The 17816-nt window shown below is 37.7% G+C and overlaps 1 pseudogene across 1 annotated transcript in view; it reads left to right on the top strand.

Annotated features, from left to right (window-relative positions):
- The window catches only part of LOC144372711 (transport and Golgi organization protein 1 homolog), a 161557-nt pseudogene that overhangs the window by 110286 nt on the left and 33455 nt on the right, over nucleotides 1-17816 (top strand). The window contains exons 9-14 of the transcript XR_013432626.1: nucleotides 2124-2208; nucleotides 2707-2840; nucleotides 10056-10142; nucleotides 11885-12599; nucleotides 13318-13521; nucleotides 15695-15840. The product of XR_013432626.1 is annotated as a transport and Golgi organization protein 1 homolog (transcript). The remainder of the gene's footprint in view (nucleotides 1-2123; nucleotides 2209-2706; nucleotides 2841-10055; nucleotides 10143-11884; nucleotides 12600-13317; nucleotides 13522-15694; nucleotides 15841-17816) is intronic.

Raw genomic sequence — 17816 nt, 5'->3', positions numbered from 1 at the left:
GGCTCTTTGGGGCCGCATGGGGCTCCGATCTCCCTCGTCCCCAGCCCCAAGGGCTGGGTGAGGGGGGTCGCAGGATGACGGGTGGGGAGCAGGAGTGACAGAGCCTCGGGACCCTGCGTGTGTCCCCTCTGGCTCTGCTGGCGCCCCAGCCAGCCCGCTCGGGTTGTGGGGGGCTTCGACTCCCACTTGTTGCCAGCGTTTTATTTTTCTCTACTGACTGAGGCGGGGGTTGGGAAACACGATTCCCCAGGGACAGCTCTCAGTTTATTCCCTTCCAGGATTCGCCTAGGATCTCAGTGGGTGATGGGGTTGTGCCCACGCTGTAGCAGAGCGCTTTTCTGCCCCCTCTACAGGGACCTGGGCTGGTGCAGTATCAGGGCAGATGCTCTCCAGGGCTCGGTGGCCCTAATTCCCGCGGCAGGTTGATGGTGGGGCTCCTTGGGAAAGGCTCACTGGCCCCTTTGTCCTTTTGCTGCACTGGGGATTGGGCTGGTTTTGCCTTTTAACAGGGACTAGAGTTTAGGCTTGGGAAGAGCACCGAGTCCAGGCACGCAATGTGTTCCGAGGTCTCGGCCCCGACTCTGCTTCAATCCTGTCATTTCTGTGCATAGAAGCCTCCCTTCATATTTGAGGTAGGGTAGCAGGTGGGCCAATAATCTTTTGCTTTTGAAAGAGGCCAAGGATCTGCACCAGCCACCTGGGAACTGCAGCCTCTTCTGTGCGCAGGAAGCGGACAGAATTCCTGGATTGGAGGTGGGCAGTGGGGAGGATGTAGCCATTCAGATTCAGATGAAGAGGTTTGTTGCAATAACAATAAAAAATACTCCAAGATTTTTATAAGCCAATTCAGTTTTAGACTCAGTCACTAGTGTTGTTGGAACCTCTTTCCTCTATATATTTACTGGCCCAGAATACTTCTTATGGACTCCCGCTTGGTTTCTAGTAACCTTGCAACTTGATGACTGTGTTGTCCATAAATTGTAATCAGTACATATTTTAAAATATTCATGCTAAAAAGGCCAAGAAGTTTACCATTGAGCTCTTTATGTCTAAATTGGTGTTACCAAAACCAAATTTTGTAATTTGAATTGTTTGTTCCACTCCAATAAAGAAAAAAGATGTTTCCAATATATGTTAAGAAGTTCCTAGAGGTAACCCTAAGGCTGGAATAAATAAACACTCAGAGAAGCAAAGCAGCTGCCATGATATTTTCTTTCATTTTTGCTATTCTTTGCTATTGAGCGCTATCCTACGTGAGATACCTGGACAATCTCATCACTGATGCTTCGTCAGTACTAAGACATGGTGTTGGTTAGGTTCAGTGGGGTAACATAACTTGAGAAATGGCCTGTGTCCAAACAGATGTGACCAAAAACAACAGGTGGGTCTGTGTTGCGTTGTAGGAAGTAGTGAGGTGTGTATGTAAGGTGTCCTTGTGTTCCTTCCAAATAAGTGCTCCAAAAAAAAAAAAAAAGAACTAAATAGGTGCTCCATAGTATGCATTATGTTGTCACCTAATATATTACTGTTTTATAAATCCTCTATGACCTAAGGGGGAACAAGAGAAACATTGCCATTTCCACTTGTGATGAGAATTCCCCACCTTAAAGTGTCTCTCACCTTCAACTTGGCCTCTTAATTACATATTAATTAGGATGCTGACAGTTCTGAAAATAGTCCTATTTTAGCTTCAAAAAAACAAGTTACCCTCTCCAAATCTGTGTTTGTTCCTCAGACATATATTTTTATAAAACAAACATTCTCGTGTATTTTACTGCTAATTGGCTTTTAGAAAAAGTGTTATTTCCATTTCTTTGTGCTTTTTACATACATCTATTGTCCATTTCATCTTAAATCAGAAACTGTCTATTGGTCAACCAAAAGAAAAATGTTGCTTCTACCAGTTTCTAGATCAATTGTGATCCTAGTCCTGCATTTTAAGCATGAAGGTATTGCCTGACCTTTTCTCGTGGTTAAACTTGTTCCTTGTCAGATAGGATACCCACTTTTGATTTTGTTTATTAAAAAAAAATACGAATGAGGATGTTTTGAAACAATCTTAATGTTGGATATAGTCAACAATATTTGCTCAGAGAAAATATATTTCCTGGTTATTTACCCAGATCCTGAACCCAGAGACAGCAACTCTGCTGCAAATGAAATTGACAGTGTTTACGGCTGCATGGTAGCACTTGCAGCCACTTAAAGGTAATGTCTTTTAGCAGTTAGTTCAAGTTAATTAACCCCTTGGGGGTTCCTGGATATTCTAACCTCTTCCCTATTACCTCTGCATGAAGCCATACTTAAGCCTGTCCATGTCTACACTCGGATTTACATATTTGCAAAATGAAGCTTTCTATGATTATGAAACAGAAAAAAATTGAGGAGGCCTGCAAGAACCAAGAGTTTCACTGAAACCAGCTATGGTTGGTGGTAGCCACTTTGCTTTTTATTTCTCAGCACAGAGAAAAATAGAGAAGCTTCCTTTTCCCTCGTCTAATTGCAGGGAATATTGTATTTTATAGCAATAAAATCTCTAAGGATTTTAGATACTTTGAGCAGGTGAATTAAAAGTGATTCCAGAGAGTACTGGAAAAACTTGATTTTTGTTCATAGTGGGATTCATATTTCCTGATGAGTCAATATGGACTGTGAAAAATCAAATCCTAATGTTTGTTTTTTTCTTTTTTCAATGTTTATATACAGTGTTAATGTATCGAGGTGAAGCTGTTGAAGATTTCACAGGACCAGATTGTCGTTTTGTAAATTTTAAAAAAGGTGACCCTGTATTTGTCTACTCTAAACTTGCAGAGGTATCACCAGAACTTTGGGCCGGAAGTGTAAGTAAAAGTTTGACAGGTGTTATATTCTTAATTTTGATGGGTAGCAGTGTAGATTTAAATGACTGATTTCTTGGGGTCTTTGTAGAGTTAACCTGACCTCTTTGCCAGGCCCTGTGCTCCTAACACACCTAAGGCCTGGCACAGCATAGAAAGTCAGGAGACTTTCTGAAACAGAACTGAACTGGTTGTGGTTGCTACCCCTCACATCAAGTTCCAGAAGGCTCTACACATCATAAAGGTCGTCATGGTGAAAACATGACAATTCTTAGCTTTGCTGTTTCAAAAGGGAAGGATTCATGGACATTAGAGTTAATCCTGTAAATTAAGTCAGAGATAGTAACTCAGGCATGCATATTTAAAGTTGATTTTTTGTGTATTTTACCTAATCAATTGTGCTGTTTTTACTCTAAAAAAGCAGAATATTATGTCCATTGTGTGCTTTTTCCCCCCCTTTTTTTCTTTTTTGCAACTTCTGGGTCATCCATTTCCTGCTTTTCCTATATTCTATGCCTGAAGGTTCCCCCAGGGGTTCTACTTCCAGCCAGTTGTATGGATCTTCTGATGAAAGACATGACATTGTTTATATCATGCTTTGATATTTTAAATGGGGAGATTCACTAGGAGTGTCCTCCTAGTGGCTTATGAGTATTGTCCTTTTCATTTAAAAAAATGTGATATGTGGATTGTTTACGTAAAATAGTAGCAAGGGTCTTTGATGACTGTAGGAATGTTCTAGTTTAGAGACATTCCGGGTTGCATCCTTGAAAGTTCTCACCCTAAATAAAACACCACACAGCAGAAAATAAGACAGAAAATAAGAGTAATCCCTATGGAAAGCTAGTTTCATTTTGTTGCCATTTCTGACTCTTAGGGAATGATCTTGAAACATGGTGCCTCTAGGTACAAACTTTATATTTAGACAGAGTCCCAGTTGCAGTACTCCATATAAAGAACCATCTATTGTTTCTTTCAAGTATACCAAATAGGATTGGTAACCTTTAAACTTGGAACTGTTTTTCCATGTACCTAAGTGGCATTTTTCATGTAGTAGTCGTCTTTCTTTCCTTCTTTGAGCTTTTGGATAAATGGGCTTGATTTGCATTTTCTCCTCTCACATTGTAGCCTGTTAACTCTGTTCATCCCTAGGACTCTTGCCATTCTGGGTGGCAGCACTCATCCTGTCTTCCTGAGGAGCCCTGCTTTCAGCACCTGACCAGAAAGGATCTTTGCCGACTGATGAGTGTTTGGGTGGCACCTTGTTTGCATTGCTCCTCTGGCATTCATTTGTCCTCTTTGCCTTCAGTCAGGTTGTGTTTTATCTTAGCTCCCTATAAAATGAAAAACTCAGTTAGGAAAGGACCCCTGTCTAATCCATCTTCCTTTTGAATATTTCCTTTCAGGGCAGTGGCACTTAAGTACATTTGTTCTGATAGTAGCTTATGCAGAATTTGTTCTCTTGTGGCAGTTCTTGGCTCCCCACCCACAAATCAAATCAGCAGCACCTTAGCAGGGATGATGTATGGAAGCAAAATTAGATATAAAAATTATTTCCAGTAATGAGCCTCCATGATTCTGCATCATTTTTTTCATATCACAAGAAATGGGATACCACCAAGTGTGTAATTATGGAGCTTTATATAATCTATGGTCTCATTTGACACAGATTAAGAAGAGATAAATGTGTTCCCTTTCTCCATACATCTCTGGTTTCTTTCCCTTTTCCAAATTTAACCTTAATAGAATTTTCATCAGAAGGGAAAAGTATATTTCCCCTCAGACTCGCCTCTCATGTCATAAGTGTTATACTTAAGAAATTAAAAACTCTTTAGTTTTCAAAATGATTCTCCTTTTGAGTTTTTAGTTTTCATTCTGCAATGTTGGTTTTCTAGAGTCTCAGACTTTATCTGCAGTGATGAAACTTTTAATTGCTCCGTCTTATCTAATCTTCATGGCAGTATTCTACCACTAATACTGGCTCTCAGATGGTTTCTAGATATAACAAGAACATTCATGAATGGGGATATTTTAGAGGTAGTGATAAGAAGCCTTTTTTAATTTTCTTTTTTGTGCATTTGATTTGCCTATCAGTTTCCTTTAATTATTGGCAAGAATCTTCTGTTCCTTTTAGTCAATAGTTAGTAATAGGAGTGTCTTTCTCAAGGGGAACTTTATATACCTTTTGTACACTTTATGTAACTTCATATAATTTAACTGTTGGTGCTGAAAATAAATGGGGTTCTTTTCTGCAGAGGATTTATTTTGGGTGAAACTGAAGCTTGATATGTGGTTTCATATGCATTATATTGTAATTTTATTTTCTCCCCTGCTGAGGGCCATTAGGAATGAAGCTTCAAAATTTCCTTGCCAGCGTACCCCATGTTAAATGGATTTCACTGTTGACATTGCATGTAAGGTGACCTTGCTCAAGGACCAAGGCGGATCTGGGTTTAGAGCTGATCAGGTTTGAGGAAGTATCCCACTCCTTAGGGTGTTCCCGGTTTAAGACAAAAGGAGTTTTAGGGAAGTTGGAGGTTGAAGATTATTGCTGCTGGGAGTAGGGCGTGCCTGCAGCCTGAGTTCCCGCTGAGTTCTCCTGGAGAAAAAGTTTTTAGGAGGTGAATTGTTCGGGAGATTGGATTGCCCCCGAACCTGTGTGGAGGCGGTGTGAGTCGGGAATAAAGAATTTCTGTTTGAATCTACAAGGCTGTGAGTGCCTCCTGATTCTGTGCCCAGCCAAGACTGCAGCATTAATTTTCTCCCCCCTTCTGATTAATTAAACAACAAGCAATGTGGCTAAAGGACCGTGCCTGGTAGGTTGTCCAATTCAACATATGGTTCTTACCCGTCATGGGAGAACTGACCTTTAGACGTCAGTTTCCTGTCTTGGGTTGAATCCACTGCAACCAGATCAACCCGTCACTGACTACCGGTCCAGCATTCAGCCATGCTTGTGGATAGGCCTAAGCACCATTGTGGGTGGGTGAGGTTCTTGCCTCACCTCTGTTGGCCCCCAAATTTAACCTTGGTGCCAGTGGGGAGGTGAGGTTCTTGCCTCACCTCTGTTGGCCCCCAAATTTTAGACCATCACTAGTAGAAGGGAGGAGGATACAGAAACGCCATGACACCAAGCCAATTGACAGCTCCTTTGGAAAAATTGTGTCACTGGTGACACCATCAGCAAAGATGCCAGCATTACCACAATTAACATGGGGTGCGCTGGCAAGGAAATTGCATCACTAGTGACACCATCAGCAAGGATATGCCAGCAGTACCACAATTCGCTGCACCAGACGATAGTTCACAATGCATGTAACTCATATATAGTCCAAGCAAGTTCTGCAAGCAGTTCAAATCGGAGGAGTCTATCAATATGTTCATTTCCTCCCAAAGTAAATCAAGTCCTTGATTGAGCATTACTTGTTGAGTTATATTCATTGATGCATCAGTTTATACAGTTTACTGTGATAGCTATCATAGAAGCTGTAGTTTGGTTTTCTTAGTCTTCACTGGCACTGGGATGGAGATGGGAATTCTGGCAATGATGTTAAAGAGACATTATCCTGAAGAGAATTATTAAATATAATGAAAAGGAAAAGTGAAAGTAAACAAACAGATCTGTTAATCACCTTTAAAAACAATAGTAAGCAAACAGATCTGTTAACCACCTTTGAAAACAATCATTAACAGCTGTTTACCTAATTTAGATTAAACCACTTAAATCACGTGAATAAAAAAAAAGAAAATTCGGATCCATTTTTTCATGAGCGCTCCTCATATAAAAATATGGACATACACACATACTGACATGCAACACAAAACAGTGCACTCATAACATACAACACGTAAGACAATAATAACAGCCTTGTAGCTTTACCTAGGTAAAATCTCCATTGCAATTTTTAGAAACTCCACAGTCAAAAAATAAAACACAGTCAAAAAACAAAGCTGATCAGAAAAACATTAACCTAGGTTTGTATGAGCTCAAAAAATAAAATAGAACTTTATGATGTGGGAAAAATGCAATAATAAAATAGATATTGAAAAAAGGCACCGTGGTTAATCACTGTTGCAGATGTAAGAATAGCCAAGCTGGAGCTCTGGATATCAGCTGTTATGGATTTGAGTCAAATTATCTTCTTTTTGGTCTGTAGAAATTGTTTTAGTTAGTGTCTCTGGAATCTAAATCGGCTGCTGTTCTCCCTGTGGAAACACAAAAACAGAACCCCGACTCCAGACAAACACTGGGTCAGGAGCTTTCCAATGTCCTGTTAGAATATCTTTCCAAAGTACCTTAGGCTTATGTACATTTTTTGGATACATATGTCTTTCCGCAGCATTAAGTCCTGATGAATCCAAATTTAAAAAGTTTAGAGTAAAAAAAGGGTTATTTTAAGTTTATCTTTGGGGGATATATACCCCTTTAAGATCCTTTTAAATTTAAGTCTTTCAAAAGCATTTTGCCTTAGTTTTTAGAATTACTTTAGTCCTTTTAATTTTTAGATGTGGTTTGAAACCATAGTTGTCTTAGCCCTTTGTATTTTCTATCTGAAATACCTTTACTTGACATTTTTAACCATTTTCCATCTTATTTCTATCTTCTAGTTTTCTTCTAAGGTTTTTATATTTACCCTTAGTTGCTTTCTTCTCTCCTAGTTTTCTTTCATTTGCTATTTTGTGGGTATAAAATTCTTGTCTTTCTACATCTTTTTATCTTCCTATATCTTTATCTTTCTACATCTTCTCCCTTTTTTTTACCTTTTTGTACTTCTGTTTTTGAAGTTTTCCACTTCAAATTTTTAATCTTCTTTATCTAAATCTTTTATCTTATTATCTTCCCATTTTCATGGGTTATATTTTTTTTCCTCCATCGTGAAGGCATCTTAACCACCTTCAATTTAACCTTTTAAAGCTTTTTGCAATGTACTTAGACATTTTACAACTTTTTACTTTACCGAACAAAGATTATCTCATCTCCTTCTTTTTAGTTTAATAAGTACATTTTAATAGTTTGATGAGTAAAGCAATCTTCCTTCAATTTAACCATTTAAAGCATTTCATTTATCATCTATACTGTACTATTAAATGTACTTTTTCACCACCTACAGCTTCACTCTTTTAAACGAGGCTTAGATTTTGTTTAAATCGCTTAATATTAGTTTACATGGCTGCCCTTCAACCAAAGGCTCTTTTTTACTCCATTAAGAAGCTTTGTCTCAATCTGCCATGTACAAATACCTTTTTTTTCTTTCTACCTTTCTCAAGCTTTTAAATTAAATCTAGTTTCCTCAAAATCTTTTTAAATGGCATTTTACAAATTTTCACTTTACCACACAGAGATTATCTCAACTAGAAACATTTCTTTTTCCTTTAACCTTTTATATTAAAATATATTTCCACATCTTGAATCTTTTTATACCTCTTTTTTTAACCATTAACCCTTTTTATAAATTCACATTCTAAAACAACCCTTATAAAATTACTCCACTTTAATAAGATGAAATACTTTCATGTTTTTTAAGGTACTGTTATACTGTAATTGAAACCCAGCTGAAACTTCTTATACTCTCTGTATATAAATTACACATGATAGAATCTTAACACTTAGTAACCTTGTTTCAGCAAAGACACAGACCAAAGCAATATTAAACATTTTTCCATTTGCCAATTTATGAAAACACACATAATGTTTAAATATATTACCTTATGGAACTTAATAAGTAAAGAGTCCTTGATTTCATATTTAGTGGTTGATATTTTAACATTTTAGCTTTGTAAATGAATCAGCTGTCTGTAAAAACCAAGACAAGTATAGTGAACAGAACTAGTCATCTCTTTCTTGTTGAAGAAAAATCCTTCTACAGGATACCATAATGGTCCCATTGATATACTTAATAACTCATCTTTATAAAGCCATGGGCTACATTTTTGTATTGTATCAACATATGCCATAGTTTTTCTTGGTCTTACTGGGGTACCTCCTTCCTCTAACAATTTTTCTTCCTCAGAGGCGAACAACTTCAAACCTTGAGTCAACCATTTTCCTTAGTTTGCCTGAGAAAGTTCTAGGAACAGGCCACTTGAAATGAAAACAAAATAAATCAAAACAAGAACACATTGTTTTTTGAAATGGTCACCCATTTTTTTGCTCTCTTTCAGGATCGAGCAAATTCACTTACCCCCAAGCTTCAGACATCCCACGTACGGGCCACCATAATGCCGCAGTCTTGGCTGGGCACAGAATCAGAAGGCACTCACAGCCTTGTAGATTCAAACAGAAATTCTTTATTCCCGACTCACTCCACCTCCACACAGGTTCGGGGGCAATCCAATCTCCCAAACAATTCACCTCCTAAAAACTTTTTCTCCAGGAGAACTCAGTGGGAACTCATCCTGCAGGCACGCCCTACTCCCAGCAGCAATAATCTTCAACTTCCAACTTCCCTAAAACTCCTTTTGTCTTAAACCGGGAACACCCTAAGGAGTGGGATACTTCCTCAAACCTGATCAGCTCTAAACCCGGATCTGCCTTGGTCCTTGAGCAAGGTCACCTTACATGCAATGTCAACAGTGAAATCCATTTAACATGGGGTACGCTGGCAAGGAAATTTTGAAGCTTCATTCCTACTTGACAATGGCCCTCAGCACTCCCCAAGTACTTGTAAAAGTAGATTTGGACAAAGCTAGGAAAGCATATACTATCAATACATCTGCTATAGTGGTAATACATTTTAGAGATTTTTGTATTGTTTTTACTTATTAATTTTTATGACTGTTGTGTATTGGTTAAGAAAGACATAAATATTGGTTTATGAGCAATGCTACAAAATGTACAGGTAAATTCTTGCTAGAGGTTATTTGGAATTGCATTTATAACCAGCTTTGATTTACATAGTTTTAACCATATAGTATCCAATAATCTTCTATGCAGATCTTTTATTTACTTCAGAAGTCTTAACTTTATATGCTCTGTGTTGAGAATTAAGCTAAATGTTAAAAAGAAAACTTCAGTGGTTGGAAATGTTGCTTTTTAATAGTTCTGTACTTAATTTTTATTTGGAATAATAATCTCAGTGTAATTGTTATAGCAACTTTCTTTCTTGGTTATACCATATACCTATCTATTATGTGTATATTTCCTGCCACTTCTGAGAAATCTCTTATTTATATTCCTTGTACAGAATTTATTTGATATTTGTCTCTTTTGCACTATAGGTTGGCCGTATGTTTGGATACTTTCCAAAAGATTTCATCAAGGTAGTTCGTGAATATACTAAAGAAGAGCTACAAATTCCAACAGATGTAAGTTATGGATTTCTTTTTTGTTCTCAATTGTAAACTGGCTTATAAATCCATCAGTTATATTCAGTTAACTGCTTCTGAATGTTTTATAATGTGTTTGGGGGGCAATCTAACATTTGTGTGTCAGATTTTCATTTGAAATCAGACTACCTGTAAAAAAAAAAGTTTGAAAGGCATTCAAGGGTGATTATATTATAATCTGAGAGTTGTCTAATATATTGAAACAGATATTCTAAGAGGCAAATAATTTCATTTTACAGGCAAAACTCATTGGATAGTTATTAGACATTTTAAGTATATTTAGGTTAAATTAATAAACTCTAACTTTTATACTAGGCTAGAAATATGTACTTACAAAGGTTTCTTATTCTTAGTCATATACGGGATCATAGTCATGTTATAGATTTGGAAAAGGGGACCTGAGCGTTTCAGGTGATGTTCAGTCTCAGATCTTTTAAGGCCGGAACTGCTTCCTTTATACAACATTCCTGTATGGTGCTCTGACTTAAATTGATTTTGTGACTGAAAGGATTTCGTGTTCTAGAATTCTCACTTCAGCTGATTATTTTCTAGAGTTTTAAATTGTATAGTAATTGATGCCCACCAACACTGAAACATCTTTGGGCAGCTCTTTGTAGTGGCTGTAGAATATGCAAACTGCTAGGCTAGGACAGTTCTTAGATTAGATGGACTGAATGGATGAAGTCATCCTGTTTGTTGTTGCTGTTCCTAAAATTTCTTTATAATCTCAGGGGCCATAAAATCACTTCTGTTGCTTGTTGGACTTCATTGTTGGTAAAGAGAGTTCTTGGGATTTAAGCTGTGACAGCAGTTCACTGATTACAGAGAACTCATTTGTTTTGAACTCTGCCTTCTCATTGTATTTCCCATTACATGCATCCCTCATGGCTTAGAAATGCATGTGATGAGGAGAGGAAATCACTCATCCCTACTACATTGAACTGCCTCCCCCACCCCCGGAACCCCCGCAGAATATTATGAAGATTTAATTAGGAATGGAAAGTTTTTTTTAAAAACATGTCCATTCATACTATGGCTCCTTTTATATCAATTTGCTTACTAGTAGCAAGAAGGAAGACTAGATAATATACACATAATCCTGAGAGAGATCTTAGTGACTGTGAAACCCTGATGAAGAGAAAGGTGTATACCTTGTTGAATCTTGTTTTCAGTTTGTTCTTGTGGTAATAATAATGTGAGGAGCCTCCTTAATATCATTCTTTATTCCATCCAATGTACTTGTATCTCAGTAAGATACTTTAAAACTGATTCATTTTTCTCAATGCTGCAGGATCTTCCAGCTTCTCCCGAGCAAATGATTAAGAGTTAAATTTCTGAAACATAGGTGTAGATATTAAGAGCTGGAGGATCCTATAAGTGATACCTTGCCTTTCCCTACTTATGTTCAGAGCAAATTGAGAGAGACCCAAGAGTCAGGCAGTTGGAGACCAAATTGTCACCATTTTTACTCATTATGCTTTTTAAAGAATATGACCCATGTTAAAAAAAGAAAGAAAGAAAGAATAGACTTTCTAACACTGTAGTCTAGAAAAAGACAGATTTACTCAGCCATAGATGGAGTTAGGCAGTGGGGGTTGGAGGAGGGTAATGTGGTTGACCTCAAAGATTCTTTAGAACCAATCCTGAATTTGGGAGCATGGATGAGTTTGCTTTTGTGATACTTTGTTATTGACACATTAATGGTTTTCTTTTCCTTACAGGAGAAAGATTTTGTTTGTTTTGATGTTGGAGGAGATGATTTTGATAATTATAACGTAGAAGAACTTCTAGGATTTTTGGAATTGTATGATTCTGCAAATGAAGATTCTGAGAAAGCTATAGAAAAAGTGGGACAATTTCCTGAAGTCTCCCAGGATGTTGAACCTGAACCTAAACCAGTAGTAGCAAACTCACAAGAAATTGAAAGTGCATTCTCAGAAAACACTGTGGATCTTGAGGAACAATTTTTGGCTCAGAAGAACCATCCTCATGCAGATAGTCAAACAGATAATGCTCAGGGTGAACAAACTTCACTTGAACTTTTTGAAGAAATACTACCAGATAAATTGAAAGTGCCAGAAAGTGAAAAAAACAAAACCAGCAACATTTCTCAGGTCTCAAACGAACAGGAGAAGACTGATGCTTATAAACTTTTGAAAAAAGAAATCAATCCTTATCTAGAAACCAAAGAAAACAAACAAGAAATGAGTATAATTTGGAAGATTTTAAAGAAAACTGAAACCACAGCCAAAAGGGTAGACATTTCTCAGGTCTCAAACGAACAGGAGAAGACTGATGCTTATAAACTTTTGAAAAAAGAAATCAATCCTTATCTAGAAACCAAAGAAAACAAACAAGAAATGAGTATAATTTGGAAGATTTTAAAGAAAACTGAAACCACAGCCAAAAGGGTAGACATGATGGACAAGGAACGAGGTGATATGGAAATGGGAAAGGAGGAAAGTTTTTTGGGGAAGAAAACAGTTGTACATTTAATCAAAGCAGATATATTTTGGATAAGAATGCAAAGTGCAAGTGAATGTTCAGGGTAGAATATGAACCTGTAAAGAGATAATCTTTGCTCTGGATCCTATTGGTCTATGTCCTGAGCTCAGGAAGGAGATAGGTTCACCATTTGGCTCCTAGGTTACTTTGAACATATTTGAAAGGCACATTAAGCAAGCTAGACTTATGGAATTCCCTTCTCTATACTGGCTCATTGAGACCAGCACACTTGTAGATGAAAGAGTTCCTGTTATTTCTGAGCAGAATAGACATTTTGCACTTTTGTTCTGGACCAGAATTCTCTTCTGCACATTTATTCATGTGAGTGTATGTTGGTTTGCCAAGGGAAGGTAAGTTATTGAAGCCTCTATCATAAATGTATTTGTTTATGAAATACTTTGGATTAAATACTTTGGATTAAAGGCTTCTTTATAAATTTGACTGTATAGTTCAGTCATCCTTTAAATGGGATGAAAACAATTAACCCTCCCGTATCCTTGCCCAGTTGTTCTCATGGGCTCATGCCAGGACATGGAGGGCAGTGTTGAGGTATCTGGAACTGTGTGCTGAGGGGGAGTGCTGATCATTGGGCTTAAGTGGGGGTAGATAGTGTCATCCATCTGGCTCAATGCATTCTTCTCCCTTGTAGAGATGCAGCCACCCCATGAAGATGATTTTCCTAAAGAGAACACAAATCGTCCTAATAGAAATCTTCATGAAGAGCCAAACCTCCTGCGTCATCATTTTAATATGAACCATCCTGAAGAGCCCAGCCTCTTGAATCAACCTGTGACTGAGGACATGGGTGTTTCAGAAGTGTCTCAGATCCCAAATACTGAGAAAGTAGACCCAGGTAAAGCTTGCCAATTTTTCTCTACAAAGTAGAGGCATTACCATAATGAAGGCTTTCAAGGATATTTGTTGCCAAAGGTACGAAATAGAGCAGAGAGTGATATAGGTACATGTGAGTTCAAAAAAAAAATATCTTAAGTGAGAGAAAAGCAAGAATAAAGATGACTAGAAATCAAAAATAGGCCAGAGACTGTAACTCACCTAAAAGCAAATGTTTAGGTATGACTAGCTTGTGTAAACCATTTACAACTAAAATATTTTTCTTCAAAGGCCTTATGCTCTAAAACTGTAGTTTTCAACCAGACCAACAGCACCAGAAACTCTAGGGGTGGGACCCACAATCTGTGTTTAGCAGGCCTTCCAGGAAAGTCTGGCCTAGTACAAGTTAGCTTGAATAATCACTGTTCATAGTCTCATAAATTCTGTGTTTTTCTTCCCTTTTCTTCTAAATGGAATATAATATAGCTCAAGTCCTGTTTTTACTTGCTTCCTGGACATGGTAATTAAACTTTTTCAAATGCAGTCAATGGTCCAGATCTTTATACTATATACTTACAGCAAACAGTACAGAACTGCAATCGATTTTAGATTGACACTTACGAATACTTCATCATAGTGCACAGTATCCAGTGGGAGATGAGAAACAATTTTTCAAAAAAATCCCCAATAATGGCATCAACAGCATTCTACTTTTGTGTTGCTCACTCTCATTTTATCAGTAAATTAGATGATGACTAATTGTTTATTTTAATCCATCCAGTATGGTGCTATGAAGCCATAATTACTGTATTTTGTGTTTTTAAAGGTTCTGGTCTGTAAGCATAGCTATAAGCATTATCCTGCACCAGTGCAGGGCTTGGCAGCACTGATCTGAACCTCCCCCCCACCATCTGCACACACAGAGTGTAGGAGAACTCATAGCAAGGGGGGATTCAGTTAATTTGAGAAGGAATAACATATGAGTTCTCCCATTTTCCAGAAGACATTGCATCTATATATGAACACTACTGACTTCTGAACTGTCTTTAACTCTATAAGGTTATGAAAATGAATCATGCACCATTACGATTTGTTATTTTCATGCTCCAAAACTTTCAAGAATAGGGAAAACTTGACTTACAAAATTAAGAATGAATTATTTCCCTGGCCTTTTAAGTTCCACCACAAAATGATGTCAATGACCTTTAATAGGTAAAATCTTCCCAAATGTCATTTAATGTGTCTCAGGTGCTGAGATGCTGAGCCAATGGGGCAGACTTCACCAGCAGTCAAATTCATAGACCAATAGTGAATGGAGGGCCTGGGGTTGTAGCTCAGTGGTAGAGTGCTTGTCTAACATATGAGGCACTGAGTTTGATTCTCAGCACTGCATACAAATAAATAAAATAAAGGTCCATCAAAAACTAAAAAAAAAAATTAGGCAAAAGCTTAAAAAAATAGTAGTGAATAGAATCTCAGGGTTGAGAAAGACCTTAGAGGCAACTGGTCCAACTTCTTAATAACTGCATGCTGGACTCCTGCTGTTTAATCAAACATACCCCAGGCTCATGTAACTCATACTGAAATTCCACCCCTACAAGCTCTCAGGTCTAACTGGAATTCTACCTCATTCACAGAGCCTCAATGCAGGTCTGTACCCAATTCCCTTTAGTCTCTCTTGGTACTACTGTGTTCTTTTTAAATAGCTGTCATCTGTCCATTCAATAAATAATTGTTGAGTATCTCTGCCAGGTGCCAGATACTATGTTAAGCCTTGGCCCATTCCACCTGCAAATCTGCAAACCAAGACTCCCTCTCTTTCAGCTTTCCTAAAATTTTAAACACAAAGTTTCACCAGCACTAAATCCATGTTTTTTGAATGTGACCCTGTCTATATATCTCTGGTTTAAAAAATTTTCCTTGAGTAAATATTGTTCTGGTAGCAGTTGTATGGCCATGGAAGTAGTGAAGAGTAGACTGGAGATTGTTCATTTTATAATTGAAGGGTTTGACAGCTCTAATTAGGATTTTGAAGTTTTCTTCTCTGTTGTGTTAATTGTCTTTAGGAGAGCCACATATTCCAGGCACTGTGACTCATATATTTAGTGAAACACTCGATGAATATTGAAACTGAAGAGAGACAATTCTTATTCTATAGCATAAAATAAAATAGCAATTTCCCCTTTCAATTTTAGAGCTACTTATAACAGAAGGTACTCCTGTTGATGCTGCTGATACAGAAAACCAACTAGAGATAAAGGTCGAAGAGCCAGCAGATGCCACCCTTTTGGACAACATACTTTTCTTGTTATATTCATTCTTGCTTTATTTGTCTAAGATGGTAAGTTTGACATAGTTTCTTCAATTAGAATGTTGATTATTTATTAGTTTTTAAGTGGCTTCTGGTCATGAAGTGAAAAACATAAAATGTCTTTATGAAAATGACTCTTGACCCTTTGAGTAGATAGCTCCTGAAACAAAAGCCATAGGGGTGTGGCTTTAATGGTTACTTGGTTTAGCACATGAGGAAGATTTGCTGTCTACCAAGGCTAGACATTTGCACACCTGTAAAAACTTGTTTCTTCCCCTCAGAACCCTTCATTCTGGCAGGGAGATAACAGCATTCACTTGAAACACAGTAAGATAATGGCAGAAAGAGAGGTATTTATTCGATGGTAGAACATTATTGTCCATAAATGCATTTATTATGGTTGGAAGGGTGATCAGTAAGGTCAGAAAGTGGTTGAGATGTGTTTGAAGCACAGGCAAAGGGCAAACAGGAGTCTGACATGTGGTTTGTTGTTGATTAGACAGGCTGGGGTGGTGGGGGAAGCTGGCAGTCAGAAGAAATGTGTTCAGAGAAATGGAAACATGAAGAAAGGATATTTGGGGAGGGCAGGAGAATGTGAATAGTTGGTGTTGTAAAGTGTGAAGTTGGAGGGGGATGGGCCTGTTGGAGAGGCCAGCAAATCTTAAAGGAAGTCATGAGCCAAAGTAGCATTAGACCATTAATAGTGGGGATCCTTAGAAAGTTTTAAGAATGAAAGGAATTAGGTTAGATCTGTTTCTTAGAAAGAGTCACTTAAGGCTGATCTTTCTAAAGAAAATCATGATCCAAATAAGACATTTAATCTGTCTAGAAGCTTATCTAAGCATTTTAGGACTTACCTCCCCCCTATTGGTATTTGTTGATATTGGACGTATAGAGTTTAATTATAGGAATGAGAAAGCTTTTAGAGGTTGGAGGATAAGATGGTCCTAGGGCCATTGTGACAGTAATCCTCCTCAACTGAAGTTGTTTCCTGTAGGTTGTATTATTTCAAGGCTTGTGTAAGAAAGATGATGATGTTGTTTTCCTTGTAAAATGTATAGATTTTGAAGCCAGGTAGATCTGGTTTCAAATCCCAAGGTTATCATTTAGACGTTTGGGCAAATAACTAAACTTTTGAAAAAAGTTTTCCTCATCTGAAAAATGTAGATAATGCTTACTCCAATCATAAGAATTAAATGATTTGACAAGGTAAAATGTCTGGTGAGGTGTCTGGCATTTTGAAGGGTTTTACCCCTACACATGCCCTAATTCTTATGTAGACAGTCAGAAGGTGGTATAAAGACAATGAATACCTGGGGAGGAAAGACCACCAGGGTGGAAAAGATGTGGTGGGGAGAAACCATTTTTCAGTTGGCTCCATGTTTGTTCATGATGGTGGCAGCCACCTGGGTAAGGGGTATATACGAGCCAGGCAGTTAGAATAATTATATTTCCAGTGATTAAAGCAGTCTTCCACAGTCATAATTTGATTATCAGAATGAATCAGCATCACTTGGAAAGTTAACAGCCTCACGATATGGGAAGGATTTCTTTATTCATATTTTTAGGTATGCACAGAGCCCTCCTCTAGGTCTAGGTCAGGGGACATGAATGTGGTGCAGGTATGGTCAGTGATTGTACGGTGATAGGTAAGACATAGACGTGAGTGGCAAAGAAGAGGCACAATGTTAGGAGACTGATTTGAAAGGAGATTTCAAAGAGGCATTTTGATTGCCCAGTATGTACAGGACATTGTGCGAGGACTAAAAGAGTCTAACAGGTGTAAGGCATGATTGTGATTTTTGAAAGCCTTAAGAAAAGGACTTAACAAATATATGCAAAAATTATGAACAAGTAAATGTAAAATCTTAAACAAGTAGTATGATATCTGATAGGACTGGAGAGTAATAGGCTCTGATGTGTTTGGGAGATGTGCACCAATCAGATTCATTGATCAATGGAATCTTAGCAGAATCTTAGTGTTAGAAGAAACCTTGGAAGGCTGT

The sequence above is a fragment of the Ictidomys tridecemlineatus genome, unplaced genomic scaffold, assembly GCF_052094955.1.
Source record: "Ictidomys tridecemlineatus isolate mIctTri1 unplaced genomic scaffold, mIctTri1.hap1 Scaffold_148, whole genome shotgun sequence".
Lineage (NCBI taxonomy): Eukaryota > Metazoa > Chordata > Mammalia > Rodentia > Sciuridae > Ictidomys > Ictidomys tridecemlineatus.
The sequence above is the reverse complement of the archived record's forward strand: the minus strand, read 5'-3'. Positions and strand labels throughout refer to the sequence as shown.